Below are 9,822 nucleotides of genomic sequence, written 5' to 3'. Positions count from 1 at the left end.
ATGAAATGGAGTCACTTTCTAAGGCCTTCTCTGTGTCTTTTACAGATCGAAATGAAAAAGCTTACAGCACCTGGGATTCCCAGGCGGTCTTCCATCCAAGTACTAACCAGGCCCTACTCTGCTTAGCTTCTGAGATCAGACGAGATCAGGCGGAGCCAGAGAGGTATGGCCGTAAGCAACTGTATGTCCTCTTCCTAATCTTTTAAAATGTGTCAAAGGTTTTGTAGTTTTGACAATGAAATGGAGTCACTTTCTAAGGCCTTCTCTGTGTCTTTTACAGATCGAAATGAAAAAGCTTGCAGCACCTGGGATTCCCAGGCGGTCTTCCATCCAAGTACTAACCAGGCCCTACTCTGCTTAGCTTCTGAGATCAGACGAGATCAGGCGGAGCCAGAGAGGTATGGCCGTAAGCAACTGTATGTCCTCTTCCTAATCTTTTAAAATGTGTCAAAGGTTTTGGAGTTTTGATAATGAAAAAGGAGTCACTTTCTAAGGCCTTCTCGATTTCTTCCAGAGAGAGAAATGAAAAAGCTTACGGCACCTGGGATTCCCAGGCGGTCTTCCATCCAAGTACTAACCAGGCCCTACTCTGCTTAGCTTCTGAGATCAGACGAGATCAGGCGGAGCCAGAGAGGTATGGCCGTAAGCAACTGTATGTCCTCTTCCTAATCTTTTAAAATGTGTCAAAGGTTTTGTAGTTTTGACAATGAAATGGAGTCACTTTCTAAGGCCTTCTCTGTGTCTTTTACAGATCGAAATGAAAAAGCTTACAGCACCTGGGATTCCCAGGCGGTCTTCCATCCAAGTACTAACCAGGCCCTACTCTGCTTAGCTTCTGAGATCAGACGAGATCAGGCAGAGCCAGAGAGGTATGGCCGTAAGCAACTGTATGTCCTCTTCCTAATCTTTTAAAATGTGTCAAAGGTTTTGGAGTTTTGATAATGAAAAAGGAGTCACTTTCCAAGGCCTTCTCGATTTCTTCCAGAGAGAAAAATGAAAAAGCTTACGGCACCTGGGATTCCCAGGCGGTCTTCCATCCAAGTACTAACCAGGCCCTACTCTGCTTAGCTTCTGAGATCTGACGAGATCAGGCGGAGCCAGAGAGGTATGGCCGTAAGCAACTGTATGTCCTCTTCCTAATCTTTTAAAATGTGTCAAAGGTTTTGTAGTTTTGACAATGAAATGGAGTCACTTTCTAAGGCCTTCTCTGTGTCTTTTACAGATCGAAATGAAAAAGCTTACAGCACCTGGGATTCCCAGGCGGTCTTCCATCCAAGTACTAACCAGGCCCTACTCTGCTTAGCTTCTGAGATCAGACGAGATCAGGCGGAGCCAGAGAGGTATGGCCGTAAGCAACTGTATGTCCTCTTCCTAATCTTTTAAAATGTGTCAAAGGTTTTGGAGTTTTGATAATGAAAAAGGAGTCACTTTCTAATGCCTTCTCGATTTCTTCCAGAGAGAGAAATGAAAAAGCTTACGGCACCTGGGATTCCCAGGCGGTCTTCCATCCAAGTACTAACCAGGCCCTACTCTGCTTAGCTTCTGAGATCAGACGAGATCAGGCGGAGCCAGAGAGGTATGGCCGTAAGCAACTGTATGTCCTCTTCCTAATCTTTTAAAATGTGTCAAAGGTTTTGGAGTTTTGATAATGAAAAAGGAGTCACTTTCTAATGCCTTCTCGATTTCTTCCAGAGAGAGAAATGAAAAAGCTTACGGCACCTGGGATTCCCAGGCGGTCTTCCATCCAAGTACTAACCAGGCCCTACTCTGCTTAGCTTCTGAGATCAGACGAGATCAGGCGGAGCCAGAGAGGTATGGCCGTAAGCAACTGTATGTCCTCTACCTAATCTTTTAAAATGTGTCAAAGGTTTTGTAGTTTTGACAATGAAATGGAGTCACTTTCTAAGGCCTTCTCTGTGTCTTTTACAGATCGAAATGAAAAAGCGTACAGCACCTGGGATTCCCAGGCGGTCTTCCATCCAAGTACTAACCAGGCCCTACTCTGCTTAGCTTCTGAGATCAGACGAGATCAGGCGGAGCCAGAGAGGTATGGCCGTAAGCAACTGTATGTCCTCTTCCTAATCTTTTAAAATGTGTCAAAGGTTTTGTAGTTTTGACAATGAAATGGAGTCACTTTCTAAGGCCTTCTCTGTGTCTTTTACAGATCGAAATGAAAAAGCTTACAGCACCTGGGATTCCCAGGCGGTCTTCCATCCAAGTACTAACCAGGCCCTACTCTGCTTAGCTTCTGAGATCTGACGAGATCAGGCGGAGCCAGAGAGGTATGGCCGTAAGCAACTGTATGTCCTCTACCTAATCTTTTAAAATGTGTCAAAGGTTTTGGAGTTTTGACAATGAAATGGAGTCACTTTCTAAGTTCTTCTCTGTGTCTTTTACAGATCGAAATAAAAAAGCTTACAGCACCTGGGATTCCCAGGCGGTCTTCCATCCAAGTACTAACCAGGCCCTACTCTGCTTAGCTTCTGAGATCAGACGAGATCAGGCGGAGCCAGAGAGGTATGGCCGTAAGCAACTGTATGTCCTCTACCTAATCTTTTAAAATGTGTCAAAGGTTTTGTAGTTTTGACAATTAAATGGAGTCACTTTCTAAGGCCTTCTCTGTGTCTTTTACAGATCGAAATGAAAAAGCTTACAGCACCTGGGATTCCCAGGCGGTCTTCCATCCAAGTACTAACCAGGCCCTACTCTGCTTAGCTTCTGAGATCTGACGAGATCAGGCGGAGCCAGAGAGGTATGGCCGTAAGCAACTGTATGTCCTCTACCTAATCTTTTAAAATGTGTCAAAGGTTTTGTAGTTTTGACAATTAAATGGAGTCACTTTCTAAGGCCTTCTCTGTGTCTTTTACAGATCGAAATGAAAAAGCTTACAGCACCTGGGATTCCCAGGCGGTCTTCCATCCAAGTACTAACCAGGCCCTACTCTGCTTAGCTTCTGAGATCAGACGAGATCAGGCGGAGCCAGAGAGGTATGGCCGTAAGCAACTGTATGTCCTCTTCCTAATCTTTTAAAATGTGTCAAAGGTTTTGGAGTTTTGATAATGAAAAAGGAGTCACTTTCTAAGGCCTTCTCGATTTCTTCCAGAGAGAGAAATGAAAAAGCTTACGGCACCTGGGATTCCCAGGCGGTCTTCCATCCAAGTACTAACCAGGCCCTACTCTGCTTAGCTTCTGAGATCAGACGAGATCAGGCGGAGCCAGAGAGGTATGGCCGTAAGCAACTGTATGTCCTCTTCCTAATCTTTTAAAATGTGTCAAAGGTTTTGTAGTTTTGACAATGAAATGGAGTCACTTTCTAAGGCCTTCTCTGTGTCTTTTACAGATCGAAATGAAAAAGCTTACAGCACCTGGGATTCCCAGGCGGTCTTCCATCCAAGTACTAACCAGGCCCTACTCTGCTTAGCTTCTGAGATCAGACGAGATCAGGCGGAGCCAGAGAGGTATGGCCGTAAGCAACTGTATGTCCTCTTCCTAATCTTTTAAAACGTGTCAAAGGTTTTGTAGTTTTGACAATGAAATGGAGTCACTTTCTAAGGCCTTCTCTGTGTCTTTTACAGATAGAAATGAAAAAGCTTACGGCACCTGGGATTCCCAGGCGGTCTTCCATCCAAGTACTAACCAGGCCCTACTCTGCTTAGCTTCTGAGATCAGACGAGATCAGGCGGAGCCAGAGAGGTATGGCCGTAAGCAACTGTATGTCCTCTTCCTAATCTTTTAAAATGTGTCAAAGGTTTTGGAGTTTTGATAATGAAAAAGGAGTCACTTTCTAATGCCTTCTCGATTTCTTCCAGAGAGAGAAATGAAAAAGCTTACGGCACCTGGGATTCCCAGGCGGTCTTCCATCCAAGTACTAACCAGGCCCTACTCTGCTTAGCTTCTGAGATCAGACGAGATCAGGCGGAGCCAGAGAGGTATGGCCGTAAGCAACTGTATGTCCTCTTCCTAATCTTTTAAAATGTGTCAAAGGTTTTGGAGTTTTGATAATGAAAAAGGATTCACTTTCTAATGCCTTCTCAATTTCTTCCAGAGAGAGAAATGAAAAAGCTTACGGCACCTGGGATTCCCAGGCGGTCTTCCATCCAAGTACTAACCAGGCCCTACTCTGCTTAGCTTCTGAGATCAGACGAGATCAGGCGGAGCCAGAGAGGTATGGCCGTAAGCAACTGTATGTCCTCTTCCTAATATTTTAAAATGTGTCAAAGGTTTTTGAGTTTTGATAATGAAAAAGGATTCACTTTCTAATGCCTTCTCAATTTCTTCCAGAGAGAGAAATGAAAAAGCTTACGGCACATGGGATTCCCAGGCGGTCTTCCATCCAAGTACTAACCAGGCCCTACTCTGCTTAGCTTCTGAGATCAGACGAGATCAGGCGGAGCCAGAGAGGTATGGCCGTAAGCAACTGTATGTCCTCTACCTAATCTTTTAAAATGTGTCAAAGGTTTTGTAGTTTTGACAATTAAATGGAGTCACTTTCTAAGGCCTTCTCTGTGTCTTTTACAGATAGAATTGAAAAAGCTTACGGCACCTGGGATTCCCAGGCGGTCTTCCATCCAAGTACTAACCAGGCCCTACTCTGCTTAGCTTCTGAGATCAGACGAGATCAGGCGGAGCCAGAGAGGTATGGCCGTAAGCAACTGTATGTCCTCTTCCTAATCTTTTAAAACGTGTCAAAGGTTTTGTAGTTTTGACAATGAAATGGAGTCACTTTCTAAGGCCTTCTCTGTGTCTTTTACAGATAGAAATGAAAAAGCTTACGGCACCTGGGATTCCCAGGCGGTCTTCCATCCAAGTACTAACCAGGCCCTACTCTGCTTAGCTTCTGAGATCAGACGAGATCAGGCGGAGCCAGAGAGGTATGGCCGTAAGCAACTGTATGTCCTCTTCCTAATCTTTTAAAATGTGTCAAAGGTTTTGGAGTTTTGATAATGAAAAAGGATTCACTTTCTAATGCCTTCTCAATTTCTTCCAGAGAGAGAAATGAAAAAGCTTACGGCACCTGGGATTCCCAGGCGGTCTTCCATCCAAGTACTAACCAGGCCCTACTCTGCTTAGCTTCTGAGATCAGACGAGATCAGGCGGAGCCAGAGAGGTATGGCCGTAAGCAACTGTATGTCCTCTTCCTAATCTTTTAAAATGTGTCAAAGGTTTTGTAGTTTTGACAATTAAATGGAGTCACTTTCTAAGGCCTTCTCTGTGTCTTTTACAGATAGAATTGAAAAGCTTACGGCACCTGGGATTCCCAGGCGGTCTTCCATCCAAGTACTAACCAGGCCCTACTCTGCTTAGCTTCTGAGATCAGACGAGATCAGGCGGAGCCAGAGAGGTATGGCCGTAAGCAACTGCATGTCCTCTACCTAATCTTTTAAAATGTGTCAAAGGTTTTGTAGTTTTGACAATGAAATGGAGTCACTTTCTAAGGCCTTCTCTGTGTCTTTTACAAATAGAATTGAAAAAGCTTACGGCACCTGGGATTCCCAGGCGGTCTTCCATCCAAGTACTAACCAGGCCCTACTCTGCTTAGCTTCTGAGATCAGACGAGATCAGGCGGAGCCAGAGAGGTATGGCCGTAAGCAACTGTATGTCCTCTTCCTAATCTTTTAAAATGTGTCAAAGGTTTTGGAGTTTTGATAATGAAAAAGGAGTCACTTTCTAATGCCTTCTCGATTTCTTCCAGAGAGAGAAATGAAAAAGCTTACGGCACCTGGGATTCCCAGGCGGTCTTCCATCCAAGTACTAACCAGGCCCTACTCTGCTTAGCTTCTGAGATCAGACGAGATCAGGCGGAGCCAGAGAGGTATGGCCGTAAGCAACTGTATGTCCTCTTCCTAATCTTTTAAAATGTGTCAAAGGTTTTGGAGTTTTGATAATGAAAAAGGATTCACTTTCTAATGCCTTCTCAATTTCTTCCAGAGAGAGAAATGAAAAAGCTTACGGCACCTGGGATTCCCAGGCGGTCTTCCATCCAAGTACTAACCAGGCCCTACTCTGCTTAGCTTCTGAGATCAGACGAGATCAGGCGGAGCCAGAGAGGTATGGCCGTAAGCAACTGTATGTCCTCTTCCTAATATTTTAAAATGTGTCAAAGGTTTTGTAGTTTTGACAATGAAATGGAGTCACTTTCTAAGGCCTTCTCTGTGTCTTTTACAGATAGAAATGAAAAAGCTTACGGCACCTGGGATTCCCAGGCGGTCTTCCATCCAAGTACTAACCAGGCCCTACTCTGCTTAGCTTCTGAGATCAGACGAGATCAGGCGGAGCCAGAGAGGTATGGCCGTAAGCAACTGTATGTCCTCTTCCTAATATTTTAAAATGTGTCAAAGGTTTTGGAGTTTTGATAATGAAAAAGGATTCACTTTCTAATGCCTTCTCAATTTCTTCCAGAGAGAGAAATGAAAAAGCTTACGGCACCTGGGATTCCCAGGCGGTCTTCCATCCAAGTACTAACCAGGCCCTACTCTGCTTAGCTTCTGAGATCAGACGAGATCAGGCGGAGCCAGAGAGGTATGGCCGTAAGCAACTGTATGTCCTCTTCCTAATATTTTAAAATGTGTCAAAGGTTTTTGAGTTTTGATAATGAAAAAGGATTCACTTTCTAATGCCTTCTCAATTTCTTCCAGAGAGAGAAATGAAAAAGCTTACGGCACATGGGATTCCCAGGCGGTCTTCCATCCAAGTACTAACCAGGCCCTACTCTGCTTAGCTTCTGAGATCAGACGAGATCAGGCGGAGCCAGAGAGGTATGGCCGTAAGCAACTGTATGTCCTCTTCCTAATCTTTTAAAACGTGTCAAAGGTTTTGTAGTTTTGACAATGAAATGGAGTCACTTTCTAAGGCCTTCTCTGTGTCTTTTACAGATCGAAATGAAAAAGCGTACAGCACCTGGGATTCCCAGGCGGTCTTCCATCCAAGTACTAACCAGGCCCTACTCTGCTTAGCTTCTGAGATCTGACGAGATCAGGCGGAGCCAGAGAGGTATGGCCGTAAGCAACTGTATGTCCTCTTCCTAATCTTTTAAAATGTGTCAAAGGTTTTGTAGTTTTGACAATGAAATGGAGTCACTTTCTAAGGCCTTCTCTGTGTCTTTTACAGATCGAAATGAAAAAGCTTACAGCACCTGGGATTCCCAGGCGGTCTTCCATCCAAGTACTAACCAGGCCCTACTCTGCTTAGCTTCTGAGATCAGACGGAGCCAGAGAGGTATGGCCGTAAGCAACTGCATGTCCTCTACCTAATCTTTTAAAATGTGTCAAAGGTTTTGGAGTTTTGACAATTAAATGGAGTCACTTTCTAAGGCCTTCTCTGTGTCTTTTACAAATAGAATTGAAAAAGCTTACGGCACCTGGGATTCCCAGGCGGTCTTCCATCCAAGTACTAACCAGGCCCTACTCTGCTTAGCTTCTGAGATCAGACGAGATCAGGCGGAGCCAGAGAGGTATGGCCGTAAGCAACTGTATGTCCTCTTCCTAATCTTTTAAAATGTGTCAAAGGTTTTGGAGTTTTGATAATGAAAAAGGAGTCACTTTCTAATGCCTTCTCGATTTCTTCCAGAGAGAGAAATGAAAAAGCTTACGGCACCTGGGATTCCCAGGCGGTCTTCCATCCAAGTACTAACCAGGCCCTACTCTGCTTAGCTTCTGAGATCAGACGAGATCAGGCGGAGCCAGAGAGGTATGGCCGTAAGCAACTGTATGTCCTCTTCCTAATCTTTTAAAATGTGTCAAAGGTTTTGGAGTTTTGATAATGAAAAAGGAGTCACTTTCTAATGCCTTCTCTGTGTCTTTTACAGATCGAAATGAAAAAGCTTACAGCACCTGGGATTCCCAGGCGGTCTTCCATCCAAGTACTAACCAGGCCCTACTCTGCTTAGCTTCTGAGATCAGACGAGATCAGGCGGAGCCAGAGAGGTATGGCCGTAAGCAACTGTATGTCCTCTTCCTAATCTTTTAAAATGTGTCAAAGGTTTTGGAGTTTTGATAATGAAAAAGGAGTCACTTTCTAATGCCTTCTCGATTTCTTCCAGAGAGAGAAATGAAAAAGCTTACGGCACCTGGGATTCCCAGGCGGTCTTCCATCCAAGTACTAACCAGGCCCTACTCTGCTTAGCTTCTGAGATCAGACGAGATCAGGCGGAGCCAGAGAGGTATGGCCGTAAGCAACTGTATGTCCTCTACCTAATCTTTTAAAATGTGTCAAAGGTTTTGTAGTTTTGACAATGAAATGGAGTCACTTTCTAAGGCCTTCTCTGTTTCTTTTACAGATCGAAATGAAAAAGCTTACGGCACCTGGGATTCCCAGGCGGTCTTCCATCCAAGTACTAACCAGGCCCTACTCTGCTTAGCTTCTGAGATCTGACGAGATCAGGCGGAGCCAGAGAGGTATGGCCGTAAGCAACTGTATGTCCTCTTCCTAATCTTTTAAAATGTGTCAAAGGTTTTGTAGTTTTGACAATGAAATGGAGTCACTTTCTAAGGCCTTCTCTGTGTCTTTTACAGATCGAAATGAAAAAGCTTACAGCACCTGGGATTCCCAGGCGGTCTTCCATCCAAGTACTAACCAGGCCCTACTCTGCTTAGCTTCTGAGATCAGACGAGATCAGGCGGAGCCAGAGAGGTATGGCCGTAAGCAACTGTATGTCCTCTTCCTAATATTTTAAAATGTGTCAAAGGTTTTGGAGTTTTGATAATGAAAAAGGATTCACTTTCTAATGCCTTCTCAATTTCTTCCAGAGAGAGAAATGAAAAAGCTTACGGCACCTGGGATTCCCAGGCGGTCTTCCATCCAAGTACTAACCAGGCCCTACTCTGCTTAGCTTCTGAGATCAGACGAGATCAGGCGGAGCCAGAGAGGTATGGCCGTAAGCAACTGCATGTCCTCTACCTAATCTTTTAAAATGTGTCAAAGGTTTTGTAGTTTTGACAATTAAATGGAGTCACTTTCTAAGGCCTTCTCTGTGTCTTTTACAAATAGAATTGAAAAAGCTTACGGCACCTGGGATTCCCAGGCGGTCTTCCATCCAAGTACTAACCAGGCCCTACTCTGCTTAGCTTCTGAGATCAGACGAGATCAGGCGGAGCCAGAGAGGTATGGCCGTAAGCAGCTGTATGTCCTCTTCCTAATCTTTTAAAATGTGTCAAAGGTTTTGGAGTTTTGATAATGAAAAAGGAGTCACTTTCTAATGCCTTCTCGATTTCTTCCAGAGAGAGAAATGAAAAAGCTTACGGCACCTGGGATTCCCAGGCGGTCTTCCATCCAAGTACTAACCAGGCCCTACTCTGCTTAGCTTCTGAGATCAGACGAGATCAGGCGGAGCCAGAGAGGTATGGCCGTAAGCAACTGTATGTCCTCTTCCTAATCTTTTAAAATGTGTCAAAGGTTTTGGAGTTTTGATAATGAAAAAGGAGTCACTTTCTAATGCCTTCTCGATTTCTTCCAGAGAGAGAAATGAAAAAGCTTACGGCACCTGGGATTCCCAGGCGGTCTTCCATCCAAGTACTAACCAGGCCCTACTCTGCTTAGCTTCTGAGATCAGACGAGATCAGGCGGAGCCAGAGAGGTATGGCCGTAAGCAACTGTATGTCCTCTTCCTAATCTTTTAAAATGTGTCAAAGGTTTTGGAGTTTTGATAATGAAAAAGGAGTCACTTTCTAATGCCTTCTCGATTTCTTCCAGAGAGAGAAATGAAAAAGCTTACGGCACCTGGGATTCCCAGGCGGTCTTCCATCCAAGTACTAACCAGGCCCTACTCTGCTTAGCTTCTGAGATCAGACGAGATCAGGCGGAGCCAGAGAGGTATGGCCGTAAGCA

The 9,822-nt window shown here is 44.6% G+C and overlaps 41 non-coding genes and 1 pseudogene across 41 annotated transcripts; all 42 read right to left on the bottom strand.

Annotated features, from left to right (window-relative positions):
* Positions 1 to 58: 58 nt before the first annotated feature.
* LOC144396599 (5S ribosomal RNA) lies at positions 59 to 177 on the bottom strand. Its single transcript, XR_013458745.1, has one exon. It is a non-coding gene; the product is annotated as a 5S ribosomal RNA (ribosomal RNA).
* A 116-nt stretch (positions 178 to 293) lies between these two features.
* Positions 294 to 412, bottom strand: LOC144398795 (5S ribosomal RNA). The gene has a single exon (XR_013460942.1). It is a non-coding gene; the product is annotated as a 5S ribosomal RNA (ribosomal RNA).
* Positions 413 to 529: 117 nt separating this feature from the next.
* On the bottom strand, positions 530 to 648 carry LOC144402383 (5S ribosomal RNA). The gene has a single exon (XR_013464319.1). It is a non-coding gene; the product is annotated as a 5S ribosomal RNA (ribosomal RNA).
* A 116-nt stretch (positions 649 to 764) lies between these two features.
* Positions 765 to 883, bottom strand: LOC144398049 (5S ribosomal RNA). The gene has a single exon (XR_013460196.1). It is a non-coding gene; the product is annotated as a 5S ribosomal RNA (ribosomal RNA).
* A 117-nt stretch (positions 884 to 1,000) lies between these two features.
* Positions 1,001 to 1,119, bottom strand: LOC144399603 (5S ribosomal RNA). Its single transcript, XR_013461749.1, has one exon. It is a non-coding gene; the product is annotated as a 5S ribosomal RNA (ribosomal RNA).
* Positions 1,120 to 1,235: 116 nt separating this feature from the next.
* On the bottom strand, positions 1,236 to 1,354 carry LOC144396598 (5S ribosomal RNA). Its single transcript, XR_013458744.1, has one exon. It is a non-coding gene; the product is annotated as a 5S ribosomal RNA (ribosomal RNA).
* A 117-nt stretch (positions 1,355 to 1,471) lies between these two features.
* Positions 1,472 to 1,590, bottom strand: LOC144402382 (5S ribosomal RNA). The gene has a single exon (XR_013464318.1). It is a non-coding gene; the product is annotated as a 5S ribosomal RNA (ribosomal RNA).
* A 117-nt stretch (positions 1,591 to 1,707) lies between these two features.
* Positions 1,708 to 1,826, bottom strand: LOC144402381 (5S ribosomal RNA). Its single transcript, XR_013464317.1, has one exon. It is a non-coding gene; the product is annotated as a 5S ribosomal RNA (ribosomal RNA).
* Positions 1,827 to 1,942: 116 nt separating this feature from the next.
* Positions 1,943 to 2,061, bottom strand: LOC144398621 (5S ribosomal RNA). Its single transcript, XR_013460768.1, has one exon. It is a non-coding gene; the product is annotated as a 5S ribosomal RNA (ribosomal RNA).
* Positions 2,062 to 2,177: 116 nt separating this feature from the next.
* LOC144390101 (5S ribosomal RNA) lies at positions 2,178 to 2,296 on the bottom strand. Its single transcript, XR_013454173.1, has one exon. It is a non-coding gene; the product is annotated as a 5S ribosomal RNA (ribosomal RNA).
* Positions 2,297 to 2,412: 116 nt separating this feature from the next.
* On the bottom strand, positions 2,413 to 2,531 carry LOC144396596 (5S ribosomal RNA). Its single transcript, XR_013458742.1, has one exon. It is a non-coding gene; the product is annotated as a 5S ribosomal RNA (ribosomal RNA).
* Positions 2,532 to 2,647: 116 nt separating this feature from the next.
* On the bottom strand, positions 2,648 to 2,766 carry LOC144390099 (5S ribosomal RNA). Its single transcript, XR_013454170.1, has one exon. It is a non-coding gene; the product is annotated as a 5S ribosomal RNA (ribosomal RNA).
* A 116-nt stretch (positions 2,767 to 2,882) lies between these two features.
* LOC144396595 (5S ribosomal RNA) lies at positions 2,883 to 3,001 on the bottom strand. Its single transcript, XR_013458741.1, has one exon. It is a non-coding gene; the product is annotated as a 5S ribosomal RNA (ribosomal RNA).
* Positions 3,002 to 3,118: 117 nt separating this feature from the next.
* On the bottom strand, positions 3,119 to 3,237 carry LOC144402380 (5S ribosomal RNA). The gene has a single exon (XR_013464316.1). It is a non-coding gene; the product is annotated as a 5S ribosomal RNA (ribosomal RNA).
* Positions 3,238 to 3,353: 116 nt separating this feature from the next.
* LOC144396594 (5S ribosomal RNA) lies at positions 3,354 to 3,472 on the bottom strand. The gene has a single exon (XR_013458740.1). It is a non-coding gene; the product is annotated as a 5S ribosomal RNA (ribosomal RNA).
* Positions 3,473 to 3,588: 116 nt separating this feature from the next.
* LOC144402379 (5S ribosomal RNA) lies at positions 3,589 to 3,707 on the bottom strand. Its single transcript, XR_013464315.1, has one exon. It is a non-coding gene; the product is annotated as a 5S ribosomal RNA (ribosomal RNA).
* Positions 3,708 to 3,824: 117 nt separating this feature from the next.
* Positions 3,825 to 3,943, bottom strand: LOC144402378 (5S ribosomal RNA). The gene has a single exon (XR_013464314.1). It is a non-coding gene; the product is annotated as a 5S ribosomal RNA (ribosomal RNA).
* A 117-nt stretch (positions 3,944 to 4,060) lies between these two features.
* On the bottom strand, positions 4,061 to 4,179 carry LOC144402377 (5S ribosomal RNA). Its single transcript, XR_013464313.1, has one exon. It is a non-coding gene; the product is annotated as a 5S ribosomal RNA (ribosomal RNA).
* A 117-nt stretch (positions 4,180 to 4,296) lies between these two features.
* Positions 4,297 to 4,415, bottom strand: LOC144398923 (5S ribosomal RNA). Its single transcript, XR_013461070.1, has one exon. It is a non-coding gene; the product is annotated as a 5S ribosomal RNA (ribosomal RNA).
* A 116-nt stretch (positions 4,416 to 4,531) lies between these two features.
* On the bottom strand, positions 4,532 to 4,650 carry LOC144402376 (5S ribosomal RNA). The gene has a single exon (XR_013464312.1). It is a non-coding gene; the product is annotated as a 5S ribosomal RNA (ribosomal RNA).
* A 116-nt stretch (positions 4,651 to 4,766) lies between these two features.
* On the bottom strand, positions 4,767 to 4,885 carry LOC144402374 (5S ribosomal RNA). The gene has a single exon (XR_013464310.1). It is a non-coding gene; the product is annotated as a 5S ribosomal RNA (ribosomal RNA).
* Positions 4,886 to 5,002: 117 nt separating this feature from the next.
* Positions 5,003 to 5,121, bottom strand: LOC144402373 (5S ribosomal RNA). Its single transcript, XR_013464309.1, has one exon. It is a non-coding gene; the product is annotated as a 5S ribosomal RNA (ribosomal RNA).
* Positions 5,122 to 5,236: 115 nt separating this feature from the next.
* Positions 5,237 to 5,355, bottom strand: LOC144402372 (5S ribosomal RNA). Its single transcript, XR_013464308.1, has one exon. It is a non-coding gene; the product is annotated as a 5S ribosomal RNA (ribosomal RNA).
* Positions 5,356 to 5,471: 116 nt separating this feature from the next.
* LOC144402371 (5S ribosomal RNA) lies at positions 5,472 to 5,590 on the bottom strand. Its single transcript, XR_013464307.1, has one exon. It is a non-coding gene; the product is annotated as a 5S ribosomal RNA (ribosomal RNA).
* A 117-nt stretch (positions 5,591 to 5,707) lies between these two features.
* Positions 5,708 to 5,826, bottom strand: LOC144402370 (5S ribosomal RNA). The gene has a single exon (XR_013464306.1). It is a non-coding gene; the product is annotated as a 5S ribosomal RNA (ribosomal RNA).
* A 117-nt stretch (positions 5,827 to 5,943) lies between these two features.
* LOC144402369 (5S ribosomal RNA) lies at positions 5,944 to 6,062 on the bottom strand. The gene has a single exon (XR_013464305.1). It is a non-coding gene; the product is annotated as a 5S ribosomal RNA (ribosomal RNA).
* A 116-nt stretch (positions 6,063 to 6,178) lies between these two features.
* On the bottom strand, positions 6,179 to 6,297 carry LOC144402368 (5S ribosomal RNA). Its single transcript, XR_013464304.1, has one exon. It is a non-coding gene; the product is annotated as a 5S ribosomal RNA (ribosomal RNA).
* Positions 6,298 to 6,414: 117 nt separating this feature from the next.
* LOC144402367 (5S ribosomal RNA) lies at positions 6,415 to 6,533 on the bottom strand. Its single transcript, XR_013464303.1, has one exon. It is a non-coding gene; the product is annotated as a 5S ribosomal RNA (ribosomal RNA).
* Positions 6,534 to 6,650: 117 nt separating this feature from the next.
* On the bottom strand, positions 6,651 to 6,769 carry LOC144398921 (5S ribosomal RNA). The gene has a single exon (XR_013461068.1). It is a non-coding gene; the product is annotated as a 5S ribosomal RNA (ribosomal RNA).
* A 116-nt stretch (positions 6,770 to 6,885) lies between these two features.
* On the bottom strand, positions 6,886 to 7,004 carry LOC144398503 (5S ribosomal RNA). The gene has a single exon (XR_013460650.1). It is a non-coding gene; the product is annotated as a 5S ribosomal RNA (ribosomal RNA).
* A 116-nt stretch (positions 7,005 to 7,120) lies between these two features.
* LOC144399879 (5S ribosomal RNA) lies at positions 7,121 to 7,229 on the bottom strand (annotated as a pseudogene).
* A 116-nt stretch (positions 7,230 to 7,345) lies between these two features.
* Positions 7,346 to 7,464, bottom strand: LOC144402366 (5S ribosomal RNA). The gene has a single exon (XR_013464302.1). It is a non-coding gene; the product is annotated as a 5S ribosomal RNA (ribosomal RNA).
* A 117-nt stretch (positions 7,465 to 7,581) lies between these two features.
* On the bottom strand, positions 7,582 to 7,700 carry LOC144402365 (5S ribosomal RNA). The gene has a single exon (XR_013464301.1). It is a non-coding gene; the product is annotated as a 5S ribosomal RNA (ribosomal RNA).
* A 117-nt stretch (positions 7,701 to 7,817) lies between these two features.
* Positions 7,818 to 7,936, bottom strand: LOC144396593 (5S ribosomal RNA). The gene has a single exon (XR_013458739.1). It is a non-coding gene; the product is annotated as a 5S ribosomal RNA (ribosomal RNA).
* A 117-nt stretch (positions 7,937 to 8,053) lies between these two features.
* On the bottom strand, positions 8,054 to 8,172 carry LOC144402363 (5S ribosomal RNA). The gene has a single exon (XR_013464299.1). It is a non-coding gene; the product is annotated as a 5S ribosomal RNA (ribosomal RNA).
* Positions 8,173 to 8,288: 116 nt separating this feature from the next.
* On the bottom strand, positions 8,289 to 8,407 carry LOC144399592 (5S ribosomal RNA). The gene has a single exon (XR_013461738.1). It is a non-coding gene; the product is annotated as a 5S ribosomal RNA (ribosomal RNA).
* Positions 8,408 to 8,523: 116 nt separating this feature from the next.
* On the bottom strand, positions 8,524 to 8,642 carry LOC144396592 (5S ribosomal RNA). Its single transcript, XR_013458738.1, has one exon. It is a non-coding gene; the product is annotated as a 5S ribosomal RNA (ribosomal RNA).
* A 117-nt stretch (positions 8,643 to 8,759) lies between these two features.
* On the bottom strand, positions 8,760 to 8,878 carry LOC144402362 (5S ribosomal RNA). The gene has a single exon (XR_013464298.1). It is a non-coding gene; the product is annotated as a 5S ribosomal RNA (ribosomal RNA).
* Positions 8,879 to 8,994: 116 nt separating this feature from the next.
* LOC144402361 (5S ribosomal RNA) lies at positions 8,995 to 9,113 on the bottom strand. The gene has a single exon (XR_013464297.1). It is a non-coding gene; the product is annotated as a 5S ribosomal RNA (ribosomal RNA).
* A 117-nt stretch (positions 9,114 to 9,230) lies between these two features.
* On the bottom strand, positions 9,231 to 9,349 carry LOC144402360 (5S ribosomal RNA). Its single transcript, XR_013464296.1, has one exon. It is a non-coding gene; the product is annotated as a 5S ribosomal RNA (ribosomal RNA).
* A 117-nt stretch (positions 9,350 to 9,466) lies between these two features.
* LOC144402359 (5S ribosomal RNA) lies at positions 9,467 to 9,585 on the bottom strand. The gene has a single exon (XR_013464295.1). It is a non-coding gene; the product is annotated as a 5S ribosomal RNA (ribosomal RNA).
* A 117-nt stretch (positions 9,586 to 9,702) lies between these two features.
* Positions 9,703 to 9,821, bottom strand: LOC144402357 (5S ribosomal RNA). The gene has a single exon (XR_013464293.1). It is a non-coding gene; the product is annotated as a 5S ribosomal RNA (ribosomal RNA).
* Between the last annotated feature and the right edge of the window lies 1 nt (position 9,822).

Source organism: Gasterosteus aculeatus, chromosome 2 (genome assembly GCF_964276395.1).
Source record: "Gasterosteus aculeatus chromosome 2, fGasAcu3.hap1.1, whole genome shotgun sequence".
In the NCBI taxonomy this organism is placed as follows: Eukaryota; Metazoa; Chordata; class Actinopteri; order Perciformes; family Gasterosteidae; genus Gasterosteus; species Gasterosteus aculeatus.
Note: the sequence above shows the minus strand (reverse complement) of the source record. Positions and strands in the feature narration are given on the sequence as shown.